The sequence below is a fragment of the Schistosoma haematobium genome, chromosome 4 (genome assembly GCF_000699445.3).
Source record: "Schistosoma haematobium chromosome 4, whole genome shotgun sequence".
NCBI classification, from domain to species: Eukaryota; Metazoa; Platyhelminthes; class Trematoda; order Strigeidida; family Schistosomatidae; genus Schistosoma; species Schistosoma haematobium.
In genome coordinates, this window is record NC_067199.1 from 945,360 (window position 1) to 963,924 (window position 18,565).

Sequence of the window (18,565 nt, forward strand, 5' to 3'; positions counted from 1 at the left end):
TTTCAAACATCATTGAAGGGTTTATGATCTTTAAACATTCAATTAGTCATCTTTATTACAATGATGATTAGGATAATCATTCACTTATCTATCTATGCTTCATTTGTAATGATTGAATTAAAATCAGATTCAATGAATTTGGATAACTGAATTATTTAACACTTTTCTTTAGTCCTACTTGTTCTTATAACTATTATCCCTCGTTGAGGAGCACATACCTTTTCCCACCAGCATTCACCATCTTTTTCGATTGTTTCCAGTTGCTATTCATTCTTTTTATGTCTGCTTCCAATTCCAAACGTATTATGTTCTTTGGCCTTCCAATTTTCAGTTTCATTCAGGATTCTAAGTTACTGCTTGCCTGATGATGCAATATGATGATTTCTTCAATGTGTGTCCTATCCACTTCCTGATCGCCTTCTAAGCTGGAACCTGGTTTGTCCTCTTCCACAATAAGCTGTTGTTGATAGTATCCAGCCAATGGATATTGAGTATCTTGTATAGACATTTGTTTATAAATCCTTATATCTTTTTGATGGTGGTTGTATTATTTTTCCAAGTTTCAGCTTCGTATAGTAGAACTGTCTTGAAGTTCGTATTAAATATTGTAACTTTGATGATGTCTTGCAGACAGTTGTTTTGAGTTCCATATGTTCTTCAATTGTAGGCATAAGGCCCTTGTATTGCTAATCCTTGCCTTTACTTTTGTATTAGATCCTCCTAGCTTATTGATAATGCTACCTAGACATGTGAAAACTTCCATCTCTTAAAGAGTTTCTCTATCAAGTATATTCTTAATATTTTCACTTAATTTCTTATCGTATTTTTATCGAAACAACAAATGGCCATCCAATGCATCCAGGTTTTCAATGGTGGTCTAACATCAATCGGTTCATGATCTCAATCAAAAAACTTAACAATCTCCACAACCCCTAAACTGATAATTATTTATTAGTTGATGGTGTTGTTGAGTTCAATTCAATATGTAAAGAGTTTCCATCAGTAATTAGTTTCAGTCATGAAACTATTTAATGAAACTCTACAAGATTCTCAGCCAAACTATAGCTCCTCAATGAATTCCCTTAGGTTTTAGTGAAAAAAAACCTTGAGCGGTTGAGCTTAACCATGTTGGATGTGACATTAGATGACTGTATCTCAATATTCTAAATTTACTGAATGTGAACTAGTGGATTTCAACACAGTAGTCGAAAAGCAAAGTATTCTCTACAAGACTTAAATGTCTTTTTACGACAACTGAGATCAATATATGATGATTTCAACCAACAGATGTTGTCTATCTTTACCAATAACCAACTCACTATTACCTTACACTAACATGTTCCTAAAGTTACAATGTGAAGTTGTAACTAATTGACTTGTGACATATCCAGAGTAAAACAGCTCTCAATAATGATCGTCACATTATATTCTAAACGAATTGAAGTTAGAACGATAAAATTGAATAAATACTCACCATTATATCTGATAATCTTGCATTCGATTCCCGGTGGGGCAGTGAAGGTTCAAACTGAAATCATTCTGTGTCAAATATACTTGATCACTTTTTTTATTTATTTATTTAAACACATAAACATTGGTACAAGGAGGCACCAAATAGATATGCGCCACATAAATCATTCGATTTGTGTGAGAGCCGTGATACTGCCCGGGTGCCCAGACCGAAGCACGTGGTTTTCTTAGGGGGCCACACCCAGAGCCTTTGACATTAAGGTCTGACCCACAAGGCAGTGGAGCATCGTGAGGAGATGCAGTCCCATGGTAGCTGGTGACTAACGATTGGTTCATACACCATTTGTTCCCTCAGGATACTGGAGCCCATGTGCACCATTGGTTTGGAGTCCGGTTAAAGCGCCGGACATTCGCTTTTCGTCCTCTCAATTTTGTAAACAACACCCCCGCCACGAGAACGCAATGAGTAGGACTTCCCTGGCAGAGGCTGTATACGCGTGGCCGTGCGGGAGCATTTGAAGAGGGAGGGCGGGCCCATTCGACTCTCGGCCATACCAGGGCATTTGGGGGCTGATCACTTCTAACATTTACGTAATAGACTACTTATTCAGACACTTAATGAAGTATAGTTGGATTTTGAAAAATGAATTAACACAACATATAAAGGTCAAATGTTTCATTTCAGTGTAAATTCATATTGTACTCCATTAAATACATTATTCGATTCCCATAGTTAATTAGTATTCCAGATGATTTCTATTAAAAAATTTTGTAGTAGTCAAATTGATCAGCTGATTGATTGACTAGTTATTTATTATAAATAATGATACATTTTACAGAGGTAATTGATTGATCATTGGGTGATGATCAATGTCATGTAATGTCAGGTCCTTCTTAATTCAGTTCGAATCCTATCGATCATGTTGCAATGTGGCCACTAGTCTAGGTGACTTGACATTCCGTGCATTATGTTAAGATGGTGGTTGAAGGTAGGCGGTATGAAACCGTAGACCTAAGTTTCATCTTATTTGACATTTGTCAGGAAGGTGTATCTGTAATCTTGCGGGAATTGATGCTTTTGAAGGATTCAAACTCTTGTCACCCAAATTCACATTCAGAGACATTACCAGTGAGCTATCCGGAGTGTGGCCTGGTAAGTTCCACTCCACTTGAGAGCATCGATTTCCTCAAAATTACAGGTACACCATGCTGACAAGTGCCAAATGGCACGAAATTTATGTTCAGGGTTTCCTGTCGACTACCTCCAAGCACCATATTATTTTACAGTGGCATTTTCTGTTAGCTATGATAGAACTACATATAGCAAATCAATACAAGAATGACACAAATTCCAATATAAACAAGTCAATTGTCTTATGACTAATCTAAGTTTTAATTTACCAATCTGTCTGAAAATATTAACTTATGGGAAAAACTATGGAATGTTATAATAATTTCAGCTTAGATTCTCATTTATAAAGCAGTGAAATTTAATGAGTATCTATTGTAGCCTAAATGGTTTGATTTGTTTATTCGGGTTAGCGTTTCTTTTTTTTTAAAGTAAGGTTGTTTCCTATGGGATGAGGATGCTGACCCTACACCCAACCTATCTCCGTTTATCCGAGCATGGGACCCGTACTATCCCTAAAAGAGCTACAGAAGAGTTCATCATCAAAATGCATTACGAAGCAAACGCTAACAGAGAATCCTGAAGGAAAACGGAAAAGCGGAAGATCAAAAGACGAGAAATAGAAGTAGATATGAAAAGAATGAAATAGCAACTGGAAACGACTGTAAAGAATTGTTCAAGACAGAGTTGAATGGAGAATACTGGTGAACAGCCTAAACTCCACCATGAGGGGTAACAGGTGTAAGTAAGTAAGTAAGTAAGTATTGTAGTTTCAAGGTTAGTTAGTGGCTGACTAAAGAATACAGTTAGTTATTGAAACTATCAAAAAATAACTATTAAGAATAATGGATATACTATACTGCCTACATCATTTAATTCGTAGTTAAACGAGGGCAGGATCATACAAAGCAAAGGAGATTGTATCAAATATACATAATAAGTTAGCCTTATGTTTTAACAAAAGCTAAAATTGACAAATACATCTGTGTAAATATCTATTTCATCATAATTGTATTTGCTCCTTATCACTTTTTTTTTAAAGAAATAAGAACAAAAAGCAATGTAGATTTTTAAAGCTTACGATCAATGATTATCGATCTTCGTGGATTTGTTGAAGTTAGACATTAACACCATTGGATGCCGGCCTGCTCAGTGGTTTAGAGGTGGATCTTTCATGTGCGAGACCTATAGGTCCTGGGTTCGAACCTCGCGAGGCGGGATCGTGGATGTGTACTACTGAAGAGTCACACAATAGGACGAAACGGCCAGATTTTCCATGGTGGTCTAGCTTCAATTGACTCATGAATTCAATTATTAAATAATTCTCAGTTCAGTCAGTTCATTTGGTAATAGATTGTTTGATATAAACAAAAAAGTCTAATAAATACATAAAATGTTTTCTTCATAACAGATTGATCACTGGGTGACGATCAATGTCATATGTATCAGGTCTTTCTTGATGTAGATCAAATTCTATTGATCAATCAATTGTAAATACATCTCAGTCCTACAGGAGGTCAGTTGCTTCCCGGATAACCCAGTAGTAACATCTCTGGTTGTGAAGTTGAGTGACACGCGATTGAATCCATCAGGGAGTATCAGTTCCCTCAAGATTACAGATATACCTTGCTGACAAGTACCAAATAGCACAAAACCTAGGATCAGCGTTTCCTATCATTTATCTCTAACCATCATCTTATCTCAGAGTATAGAACAGACAAATACACCCTCATTTTAAACAGAGATACAATTCTTTAAAAAAGCATTTCCCTAAGATTATACTACTTAAATATCCCTTTCAACTTATAATGGATTGTAAGAATAAGCAGTCAATTTGATTTTCTTTCGATGTTTACAATTAATTCTTTATTAATTTACAATCGATTGAACAACGGGTGATTCCTTTTTCTTTTCTTTTCTTCCTCTTTTCTTTTTTTTTTAATCTTCATCTGTCTTCATTCACAGTGTTGTATCTTAATCCAAGTAAAATGTTAATTTAAATAACCTAATAATCTATTTTGCCTCAGGTTATTTAGCTCCATCCTCAATGACAACGTAGATAACCATTCATTTATTTATTTATTTATTCAGATATGATGAGATCTGTTAGATATTTATTATCTATGAACAGATAACAAAAAAAAAGAGAGCGTGAGATAAATAAACATCAACTTGAATGTATACTTACTTACTTACTTACTTACACCTGTTATTCCTCGTGAAGGAGCATAGGCCGCTCACCAGCATTCTCCATCCAACCCTGTCCTGAGCAATCCTTTCTAGCTCCTTCCAGTTGTAATTCATCCTTTCCATATCTGCTTTTATTTCCCGACGTAATGTGTTCTTTGGCCTTCCTCTTCTCCGCTTCCCTTCAGGATTCCAAGTTAGGGCTTGTCTCGTGATGCAGTTTGATGATTTCCGTAATGTATTTCCTATCCATTTCCATCGTCTTTTCCTAATTCCCTCTTCATCTGGAAGCTGGTTTGTTCTCTCCCACAAAAGGCTATTGCTGATAGTATCCGGTCAATGAATGTTGATCATCTTGCGTAGACGACCATTCATAAACACTTGTACCTTCTTGATGTTGGTTGTTGTAGTTCTCCAAGTTTCAGCTCCGTACAGTAGGACTGCCTTGACGTTGGTATTGAAGATTCTCACTTTGATATTGGTTGAAAGTTGTTTTGAGTTCCATATGTTCTTCAACTGAAGGAATGCGGTCCTTGCTTTGCCAATCCTTGTCTTTACGTCTGCATCTGAACCTCCTTGTTCATCGATGATGCTTCGCAGGTATGTGAAGGATTCTACATCTTCCAGAGTTTCGCCATCAAGAGTGATTGGATTGCTGTTCTCGGTGTTGTATTTGAGGACCTTGGTTTTCCCCTTGAGTATGTTGAGGCCTACTGATGCAGAGACTGCTGCTACGCTGGCTGTCTTTGTCTGCATCTGTTCGTGTGTATGCGATAGAAGGGTTAGGTTGTCTGCGAAGTCCAAATCGTCTAATTGATGGTTACCATCAATCTATTCTGAAAGTTAAACCACCATGGAAAACCTGGAAATACTAGGCGACCGTTTCATCCCATTGTGGGGCAACTCAGCAGTGAGCATCCATGACCCCATCTCAAGAGATTCGAACCCAGGATCGATCAGTCTCGCGTGCGAACGAGCGCTTAACCATAAGACCACTGAGTCGGCTGGCATCCAACGGTGTTACTGTTTAACTTCAACCAATCTTTCAGTATCTATCAATTCAACTGCTCCTGTGGAGCAAGTTATACTGGTTAATGTTCTAAGAATTTGTATATCCGGACTCGTGAACACCTCCTAACGTCGTTAAGAAAACATGTAGTTAAAACTGTTAACCGCTCCATTTTATCACATTTACTTAATTCAAAAAAGACATACAGCCAACATGGAGCGATCTTCCACAATAATATACTGTGTTAACGACAGTCTACATAATTCTACATAATTGACAAGGATGAACAAATCTCACAAAAAGGATTGACAATATGGAAATCATTCATTTCAATGGAAAATGAAATTCGTCAATTTCTATTTATCGATATTCAGTAACGAGTCTTCCTTTCAATATAACTCAATTGTTCAAACTATAATTTGTCTTGTATTAGTCAGTGAATACACACCTATACACCTACACACTTACACACACACACACACACACACCTCATTATTACAAGTAGTTCACCAACATTTCAATGTCATTTCACATGTTATCTCATCAATCCTAATCAAATCATACATGTGTGTAACTGGCACATTCCAATGTGTTGACATTTCCCATTCAATTCTCTCTTACTACTACTTGTAATGATTCATTAGGAATAAGACAATTTCAAATAGATTTGCAATATGATAGAAATCTCTATCAATCTCTATCTGTATAGTAATTTGTTATATATATAATTGTTTTAATTATAATTGACATTTCCATAGATATACAAGTAGTCAGTGAGGCAAGCAGGCAGTCAGGCAGGCAAGCAGGCAGGCAGGCAGGTTGGCTGGCAATCAGACAGTCAAGCAGTCAAGTATTTAGTTAAGTGGGTAGGTAAGTAGGCAATTAATCAGTTCAGTAAGACAGTGAGATTGAGGATCTTGTATACATGTGTTCAATGGATCACATATACACATACACATACACTACACATGTATGTGTGTGTGTGTTAGGATCACAAACTGATGATGATGAATGGAAAACTGAGATATTTTCACAGATTGAAATCATGAGTCAGTTGAAGCTAGACTACCATGGAAAACCTGGAAGTACTGGACGGCCGTTTCGTCCTAATGCGAAACTCCTCAGCAGTGCGCTTCCACGATCTTTACACCCCGCGGGATTCGAACCCACGACTTGCTGGTTTCGCGCACAAGCACTTAACCATAAGACCACTGAGCCGGCATCCAACGGTGTTAATGTCTAACTTCAACCAATCCACCGTTAGACATAAACACTGTTGGATGCCGGCCGGCTCAGTGGTCTAATAGTTAATCGTTCGCTCGCACGTGAGACTGATAGGTCCTCGGTTCGAATCTCGTGAGGTGAGATCATGAATGTGCAGTGTTCAAGAGTCCCATAGTAGAACGAAACAGTTCTCCAGTATTTCCATTTTTCCATGATCGTCTACCTTTAATTGACTCATGAATTCAACTACTAAATTACTTCATTCTTCACATAATCCCTTTATGATAGAGTAGTCATATTTTACAAAAGGCACTATTGCTTAGTTTATCATACCTAATTATTTATTCATTATAAATATAATTTGAATAAGAAATCTAATTAACCAATTACAATCTCAATACTCTTATTATCTACTTATAAATGTCAATTGTTAACCTTGATCTACATTGGTAACAAAAAACAATAAATAGTTCCACACCCTTGTTTTGTTATTCCACCTTTAATCAAGTTATAAATGACTTGGTTATTAAACAAAAGAAAAATAATATTGTATCTTATCTTATTCCAGATGGGAACTTCTTCTTTAAGTTGAATGATTTGATTATGAAGCTTTCGTCATTATTCTGTATGGCATCATCAGTAGTACAAACTTCAGATTGAATTGAAGTTGACAACTTGTAAATGAATCATTATTTATTATTTAAATAATTAAACTGTGTAATATCAGTTATTATGTTAAGCCTACATTAGCTTATTCTGGTTTCCAGACAAGCTAATCTATTTATTGTACTTAAGTTACATGTTGACCTTGTTAATGATTCACTTATCAACTTTGATTGAGTGTATGTACGTACATTGATTTTTCTAATCATTATATACCTGTAAATTATTTTTATCTGTATAAGGTTGTGGAGATTATTAAGTTATTGATTGAGATCATGAATCGATTAGTGTTAGAACACCATTGAAAACCTGAATGCATTGGACGACCGTTTCGTCCTATTGTGGGTTTCCTCAACAGTGCGCACTCACGGGATTCGAACCCAGAGTCTTCAGTCTCGCGCGCCAACACTTTTTATCTGATAATAAATATCAGTTTAACGCTTGCTTAAAAATCGATTTGGTTCACTTACCTTCTCCAATCTGTTTCATTCTTCCCTCTATGTTTCGTCTCCTTGATTACTTGTTCAAATCATTATGTGTATGAAATATACATATTCAAAACGTCCATCCTATCCGTTATTCATTAATGAGGATTAAGTCGATGATTATGTAAAAAGGATAGCCAACATGTGTATTTCAATAACAATCAATCATACGATCAAATTAGAGTCATGGTCATATAAAACCGCCTAAAAAAAGTTTTAAACCAACTTGTGACATATCAAATGTCATACTTTAAACAATGTATCATTCATTATGATAAATATTATGGTTCTTCATTTCCACATTATCTATTCTCTGATAAAGTTACAATATTTCATAGTAGTTAAATCATTTATTTAATTAACCATTAATATACACTGTGGTACAAAGTTGTGTAAAGGAACCGAAATGGTATTCAGAAGACTATGGTATGATCTTTTTTTCTTAACCGCTAGAATATTTATAAATAATTATTATATTGAAAGTATGCATACGTTTACTGTCTACTCTTCCACTTCTTCTTTCTTCTTGTGGTTGACTGGATTATGAAAACCTCGATAGCTGAGGGAAGACACGGAATAAAATGGACAGCTTGAAATCAATTAGAAGATTTAGACTTCTCAGATAACCTTACCCTTCTATCCCATACACACGAATAAATGCATATGAAGAAAACTAATGTAGTCGCAGCCTCTGCATCAGTAGGCCTCAACATACACAAAGGAAAAACGAGATCCTCAAATACAACATGGAGAACACCAAGCCAATCACATTTGATGGAGAAACTCTGGAAGATGTAGAATCCTTCACATACCTGCGAAGCATCATCGATGAACAAGGAGGTTCAGATGCAGACGTAAAGACAAGGATTGGCAAAGCAAGGACCGCATTCCTTCAGTTGAAGAACATATGGAACTCAAAACAACTTTCAACCAATATCAAAGTGAGAATCTTCAATACCAACGTCAAGGCAGTCCTACTGTACGGAGCTGAAACTTGGAGAACTACAACAACCAACATCAAGAAGGTACAAGTGTTTATGAATGGTCGTCTACGCAAGATACTTAATATTCATTGTTTGGATACCATCATCAACAGCCAACTGTGGGAGAGGACAAACCAGCTTTCAGATGAAGGAGAAATTAGGAAAATTCGTTGGAGGTGGGTATTACATACATTACGAAAATCATCAAACTGCATCATGAGGCAAGCCCTAACTTGGAATCCTGAAAGGAAGTGAAATAGAGCAAGGTCAAAGAACACATTACGTCGGGAAATAAAAGCAGATATGGAAAGGATGAATAGGAACTGGAAAGAGCTAGAAAGGATTGCTCAGGACAGGGTTGGATGGAGAATACTGATGGGCGGCCTATGCTTCTCAATGAGGAATAATAGGCGTAACTAATTAAATGACATATGCTTATTTCGATTATAATGTTTGATTAAAATAAATGATCACTTAATAATCACTAACGCTAATATTGTCTAGCCTTTGGTTCTGATTCAATTCTGCCTAATAAAAATTACATTTTTGTTATAAATTAGTGTTATTCGACAAATCTTGGATTATATGGGATTCTAGATAATGAAAGACTAGGCCAGAGATTATCAGAACTAAGTATTGAACTATTTATTGTAACTTAGCAAGGTGTATCTGCAATGTTGAGGAATTTTATACTCTCTATGGAGTCAGAACTATTTGATCCAACATCATACTCTGTAACATCATCACAAAGATATTCGGGTCACAAATAACTTTCTATAGTACTGAGATATTTACATTAATCGATGAATGAATAGTAAACAATGTTATTGAGATGGTGGAGAAGATTTGTGGCTCAGGTGGATGAATTTTGATGGAGTTTTGTTCTCTGAGCTGGATGGTTTGGTCGTGGAGCTTCCATCGTTCTTCTGAATGATATCATCAGCACAAACTTCAGACAGAAGTGAAGTGTTCGAATTTCTCGATATGCGTTTCACTGCTTGTTGTGTACACCTCAACGTTGTTTGGTTCTTATTGAACCAATCTGAAGTTTCTACTGATGATGTCGTTTAGAAGAACGATGAAAGCTCCACAACCAAACTATCCAGCTCAGAGAACAAAAGTCCATCAAAAACAATGTTATGCTTGTCAATGGTCGTAATTCTATCAGTCAAATTATAATGTACCTATTAATTTTTTTTAAAAAAATGATACTATAAGACACTTTTAATTCAAATATGAATTAAATCAAAGTGAATTATCAACCTTGTATGGTTTTGTAGAAGTCTACTTACTTACTCCTGTTACTCCCAATGGAACATAGGTCACCAACCAGCATTCTCCAACCCACTCTATTCTGGCCCTCCTCCTTTATCCGCGTTTGGGACTGAGAGTAGCCCCAGATGGGCTTCAGGAGGAGTTGCTTTTGTAGAAACATTAATCAATTTGACATGTTACAAAGTGTAGAAACAAAGATGGACCAAACCATCCAACTCAGAGAACAAAACTCCATCAAAATCATCCACTTGAGCTACAAATCTCCTGCACCATCTCGGGATCAAAGATGTCCGAATAATCAAACAATTATGGATAGTAAAACTTTAATCACAAAGAATGAGTCAGATGAAAAACAAAACAAAACAGCAAGTTTGAAATGATACGGAAATTCAAGAATGAAAACTAACAGTTTTTCTTAAATGTTTATCCATAGACACTAACTGCTGTAGTCAATGAGAACACAAGTGGGGACAACTGAATATATTTACACACTTGCTCCTAAATGCCCTGGTACGGCCGAGGGTGGGAAGAGTGCAGTCTCCTTCACTAAATGCTCTCACATGACCACGTGCATACAGCCACTACCAGGGAAGTCCTACTCATTGTCTTCTCGCACCACGGGTGTTGTTTACGAAATTGAGAGAACGGAAAGAGAATGTGTGGCGCTTTAACCGAGTTGGTGGATATGGAGGATCCACCTAGGGGATATTAATTGCTGCTCAGAGATTATTCAATATAGACGCTTCAATTCTGCAGGAGGTAAGTTACTGTTCAAATAGCTCTATGATGGTGTATGAGATTACGAGAACTAGTCTCTTCGAAATTCCGCGTACTCCTGACGGAAGAATGCTGAATAAAATGAAGCTTATTTCAAGTGAGATTCCCCGTCGACTACCTCCAACGATATAACATTAACCTGACAGTAAACACATCTGATGATATTATGTTACACTTAAAAATAAATTGTGAACTGTTATATCATAAAGTTTAAATAAGACTGTATTTTAAACGTAATTCTTTCATTCGATCCTAATTAAATTCATTCATGTATAATTTCGAAGGAATTCATACTAGTACAAAATAGCTCTGCAATACTCTGTGATACAGGTACACCCAGCTGACGAGTCCCAAAAAGGACGAAACGTACCTCCTATATTCCATTACTAACCACCATTTATTTCCTTTCCTGACTCTCAATTACATACAATCAGTTTTGTGTATAAAAACATTAAACATTTCTGTCAAATTTATTCATTCTGAAATGAAATGTCACTTAATTAAAACAACTCAACTTATTTATTAGAGGATGGTGTATGTGTCCTCGGTAAAGTGTAATTGTTTCACTAGTGTTTATAATCATTTACTAATTTGGAAAATATCTCAGTTCTCCATTCATCATCATCGGTTTGTGATCCTAACACACACACACATACATGTGTAGTGTATGTGTATGTGTATATGTGATCCATTGAACACATGTATACAAGATCCTCAATCTCACTGTCTTACTGAACTGATTAATTGCCTACTTACCTACCCACTTAACTAAATACTTGACTGCTTGACTGTCTGATTGCCAGCCAACCTGCCTGCCTGCCTGCTTGCCTGCCTGACTGCCTGCTTGCCTCACTGACTACTTGTATATCTATGGAAATGTCAATTATAATTAAAACAATTATATATATAACAAATTACTATACAGATAGAGATTGATAGAGATTTCTATCATATTGCAAATCTATTTGAAATTGTCTTATTCCTAATGAATCATTACAAGTAGTAGTAAGAGAGAATTGAATGGGAAATGTCAACACATTGGAATGTGCCAGTTACACACATGTATGATTTGATTAGGATTGATGAGATAACATGTGAAATGACATTGAAATGTTGGTGAACTACTTGTAATAATGAGGTGTGTGTGTGTGTGTAAGTGTGTAGGTGTATAGGTGTGTATTCACTGACTAATACAAGACAAATTATAGTTTGAACAATTGAGTTATATTGAAAGGAAGACTCGTTACTGAATATCGATAAATAGAAACTGACCAATTCCAGTTTCCATTCAGATGATATATACATATTGTATTGAGTCGTTTATAGTTTTGATCGAATTAGATCGATTGAGTAACTATATGGTCACTAGTCTGAGTGAGTCAATATCCCATGCACTATATCAACTGGTGAACCTGTAAATCTTTGTGGACTGATGCCTATCTCACAATGCAAGTAGTATCAATATACATAACAAGAAAAAAATATTACACATCGAAGATAAAATTGGTGAGCACACGTAACACATTTATCGATCACCTCATTAACCGATTTCCAGTTTTTACCTGGTACTCTATTCCTAACCCAGACAAGCTTACCCAATTGTCTCAAAATTCATGAACATTGTTTAATACTTGTAACCTACGAATATCCTCTAATCTCAGTGATCATGTCTTACATACATAAAGTAGAACGGAGCGAACGACTATGCATTAAATTCGCCCTCTGTTTGGAAGACGGATATCTCGCCTAATACACAGGTGATGTAAGTTGATAAAAGCCTATCAAGCCTCTTAACATTGTGCCTAGATTTCGGAAGATACCAAATCATCAGGACTGATGAGACCCACGAGATAAGTGAAGCGGTCGATGTATTCAACTACTTCACTACCTATCATTAATTCGGGCGGTTAAGCAAGCCGATGTTAAATTGACTTTACATTTGATGGGAGAAAACCACATCCCAAACATGCCTACATTTTTGCTTAAGTTTTTCGGAAGACTGTATTTTGTCAGCGTCATCACCAAACATTACTATATCATTTGCGTATTTTAAGTCAACAAGTGAATCTCCTGGCAGAAGATCGATCCCTAACAAGTCAGACGATGAAAGTGTTATCTCTATAAGTATGTCTATGACAGACTTAGATATAAATAGTAAAAGCGAACAACCCTGACTAACACTGCGTTGAGTGACGAATTCAGACGACAATTAGCCATAAGCTCCAACTCAACCAAAATTGTTCGTGTGGAGAACATGTACTAGGTTAATGTACTACCTTCGTACGCCTTACGATGACAGATATTGCCACAGGACATCATGACCAGTGGCATCATACGCCGTCTTAGTGTCGAGGAATACAACTCTTGTCGGGCGTCGAAAAGTATCTCCATGTTCCAGAACCTTCCTCAGGATGAATAGTTGGTCTATACATCCACATCTCAACCTGAAACCAGCCTGCTTTTCTCGGGTTTGCTCTTAACGAGCTCTTTCTTTCTTATTTTATAATAGTAAATATTACTGCTGTTCGCAAAGCTGTTTGGATATAATTCCAAGCTACTTTTCACGGTTGACTAACTTCTTCTCTGTTTTCTCTTGAAATATATTCTTGATTTTTTCATCATTACGCTGAACTTTAAGATAGTTTTCTTGCTGTGGCTTTTCTATGTCCGATAAGATGCAGACATATACGTCCTCGTATTTGAGAAATCAGACACTTATATTTAAATGGAGATCAGTTTAGATACGTTCATCGATTTACTTACATATATCATGATTTTCTGTTGCCGTTTTGATAATCTCTTAATTAGAATGACAGTATATGGTGATTGTAAGGATTTTAATAGTTGAATTCATGAGTCAATTAAAGCTAAACCACCATCAAAAACGTGTGAACACTTAACTACCGTTTCGTTATAGTATGGGACTCCTAAACAGTGCACATCCACGATCCCGCGAGCGCAACTCGAACCCAGGACCTTTGGTCTCATGTGCAAACGCTTAACTTCTATACCACTGAGCCGGCATGAGGATCTTGAATACACATTACTGAGGAGTCTTATACTAGAACGAAACCGCCGTTCAGTGCTTCCAGGTTTTCAATCCCATACTTGTACATAAATCTAGAAAAATTGTTTTCTCTGCATCTTATGGCTAACTATCAATCAGTGAGTATCATCAATATTACCACTATTATTGCTACTACTAACTGATATCACTATAAAACGAACAAAATAGGTCATAACAGTAGAAAACATTGGTACATCTGCAAATTTGTATACTTCTATGTATGTGTGTGTATGTGTGCGTGTTAAGGAGAACAGACAAGTAGCACAGACAATCATCTTATCTACATAAGGGTAAATGAAATATTTAGGTTATAATGATGACAAAGAAAAAAATAGCCTGAAGTAACAAAAGATTAATGGTTCATTCGAATGAACAATTTATTGCCATGTTTCTTATTTCTATTGGAATATTGACTGAAAATAAGATATAATATGAGAAGGAAATCACCCGCTGTTCAATTGAGTGTTAATTTTTAACAAATCAAATTGACAAGTAGTTACCACAGAGTTGGTTACCAGTATCTGTAATTCTCTGGAACAAAACACTTGCAACCCTGTCCCAACCAATCCTTTCCAGCTCTTTCCAGTTCCTATTCATCCTTTCCATATCTGCTTCTTTTGCTCGACCTAATGTGTTCTTTGGTCTTCCTCTTTTCCATTTCCCTTCACGGTTCCAAGTTAGGGTTTGCCTCGTGATGTAGTTTGATGATTTGAGTAATGTGTGTCCTATCCATTTCCATCGTCTTTTCCTCATTTCCTCTTCATCTGGAAGCTGGTTTGTTCTCTCCCACATAAGGCTGTTGCTGATGATATCCACCCAATGAATAATGAGTACCTTGTGTAGACAACTATTTATAAATATTTGCACCTTCTTAACGATGATTGTAGTAGTCCTCCATGTTTCAGCTCCGTACAATAGAACTGCCTGTAGCTCTTCTAGAGTTAATGCCGATCCCAAGTCCGGGTTAAGGAGAAGGGTTGGGCATGGGATTAGCGACCCCATCTCGTAGAATACGAACTCGCTAAAAAACACACTAGATATTCATTTATTTTCAAAATTGATTTTTCATCATTCACTAGTATGGTATACAATTTGACAATGAACTAATCCTTCATCAACTATTCATAAATGAATAATTTATTCGTTGATTTTAGCATGATGGGGATAATGATGATTCCATGACCTCAAATTAATTAATTTAAAATAAACATCGATCAATTGACCATGTGTATGTAGGTATGTTTACTTGTTTCTCATTCATTCACTTGTTGATTGCTTATCAATGACACAATAAAATAGAATTGAACAGATGATGAAAATCATTCAGTAACAGAATTTTGTGTTTTATGTAACAGATTCACATTATTTCTTGTTATTATTACTGTTGGTCATAATAGTAATAATAATAGTAATGGTAGTAGTAGTAGTAGTAGTAGTAGTAGTAGTAGTAGTAGTGTTGGTAGTAGTAGTAGTGTTGGTAGTAGTAGTAGTAGTAGTAGTAGTAGTAGTAGTAGTAGTAGTAATGTTGGTAGTAGTAGTAGTAGTAGTAGTAGTAGTAGTGTTGGTAGTAGTAGTAGTGTTGGTAGTAGTAGTAGTAGTAGTAGTAGTAGTAGTAGTAGTAGTAGTAGTAATGTTGGTAGTAGTAGTAGTAGTAGTAGTAGTAGTAGTAGTAGTAGTGTTGGTAGTAGTAGTAGTAGTAGTAGTAGTAGTAGTAATAATAATAATAATAATAGTAATAGTAGTAGTAGTATGGGTAGTAGTAGTATTATTAGTGGATGGTTATCTCATTACAAATGAAAAAGCAAACAGCTACTATTTCAGAAAATTAATGTTGGTTTCAATAGAGTTATTGTACGACTTGTTCGATTTATCTTACGAATACAAATTAACTACCGCCTTGATCATGTATCGAATATGTGCTAAACTGTATAATGATTAGTGATAATACCATTCTCATACATAGAATGAAATGAGTTTATGTCATAATACAACGGTATATTGTTTGATTGTGAACTAGTAGATTATAAGTTTAAGCTTTAATCAATTCATTTTGGTTTACGTGAACAAAAACAGTATCATAAGTTATCATGCAAAATAGTGTAACCTAAATAAAAGCAATCTGCACATACTGAGTGATATATATCTCTATATATAGTCATAATTCGAATGATGGTAGACCACCACAGTGAGCATCCACAACCCCACACTCGGGATTCGAACTTAAGGCTTTCACTTTCGCGCACGAACACTTGACCTTTAGACCACTGAGCCGGTTGGCATCCAACAGTGTTATTGTTTTATTCGGAGTCCTGCATTCGGGATCGTGGATGTGCCCTTCTAGGGAGTTCCATACTAGAACGAAACGACGGTCCAGAGTTTTCAACGTTTCAATGATGGTCTAACACTGATTTGACACTATCTGACTGTGTTCACAAATTTGATCCATGAAAAGACTATAAGAAGAATTTGCATTCATTGAAATAGGTCTACTTGAAAATAGATATCCCTCAGAAATTCTTCATTAAGTACTATAGATTATGAATCATGATACAGTTGTTAAGACAGAATATTTATAAATATTGACTTCAAAGATCATAGAATTAGTGAATTAACAGATTATGTAATAGATGCTTCACTATAGAATACTTATATGGTTGAATCACTAACCATTTTATCTGAAACGAATTACTACCCAAAATAAAACAGAATTGGAAAAGCCTTCTTTTCTCAGTAAATCAATCAGTTTACAGTTATGTGGCAAAGTAACTACAGTGGAAATGCGGAGAGGAGAATGTAAATTTGATGGCGCTGGGTCTCAACAAGCATCATCATAAGGAATGGATCTTTATGGAAACCCTAGACAAGATAAAATAAAGGAAGAACAAGAAGACAGCAATTAAAAACAGTCGAACAACAACAAAGAAAATCAAGGCATAAGCTGAATACATAGAAGTAAACAGGCAAGTGAAGAAAAGCATTATAGTTGACAAGCTGAAATATGTGGAAGATCTAGCATGGATAATGGAAAAAACTATAATAGAAAGAAATATGAAACAACTATATAACGCGTTGAAGAAAATAGCTGAAAAATATGACGAACGAGAGTGACCAGTCAAGAACAAGAACGGCAAGCCAATCACTGAAATTCAATAACAGAGGAACAGATGGGTAAAACACTTTGAAGAACTTTTGAATAGTCCAGATCCACCATAAGGTGTCATAATTCATCTGAAAGAAGATCATTCAACTCTCAGGAAAGTGTTTAAATTGTTTATTCTGGTTAACGTTTTCTTAACAAGATTGTTTTTTCCAGTCCCTATGCGTTTACCCGGGTTTTGGACTGTTAGTAACCTTAGAAGGGCTACAGATGGAGTTAAATGACCCGATTAAAAAGGATGCCTGGAGTGGGATATACTTGAATTTCCATACCTTCTGACCAATAAGCTACAAAAAAGCTTATTTCTCGTGAGACCATGACATAAGACTTTGTTTTTTTTTAAAATTTCTCTATAAACTTTAATCAAGTTTCCAGTATCTTAATTCTTACTTCGGAACTGTATACGACCAGTCTATCTTCTGTTTCGAGAAAAGAATATATCTTTTATTCCTATACTATTTTAGAGTATTCATATTTTTACTTACTTACGCCTGTTACCCCCCCCAGTGAGGCATAGGCCGCCGACCAACATTCTCCAGCTCTTTCTGTCCTGGACCTTCCTTTCTAGTTCTATCTAATTGTTATTCATTCTTCTCATATCTGTCTCCATTCCATGTACTTAAATTAATGGTTCCTCTGGTTGTCAGAAGGGGTATCAGCCTCGTGACTTTTGAAGGAACTCGACTTTTATTATGAAACGTTATAACTCTTCTAAATGAAGACCTTTTAACTCCCAGGGTACAGTTTATATAGTGTGAATTATCTTTACTGGTTAGCGTTTTTAGCGAGTTAGTGTTCTACGGGATGATGTCGCTAACCCCATGCCCAACCCTACTCCTTTATCCGGGCTTTCGATCGGCAGAAGCCCCAGAAGGGCTCCAGGCGGAGCTATTCATATTTTAACTCAGTCTATTCTAGACATTTCCGATATAAAGTATGTATATTTGTTTTAATGATTAATACTAGGGTTTTAAGTTGTAAGTAGCTGAGGAGTATCCACAAAATGAATGAATTCATGTTATTCTACTACAATATTTGTTCGTTCTTTATTCAAGTTTATATATAAGAAAGGTCCATAGAAAGAAATTGCTGTCAGTTCATCACTTATAGCTTTGCAATAATGTTTCAAAGAATGACAT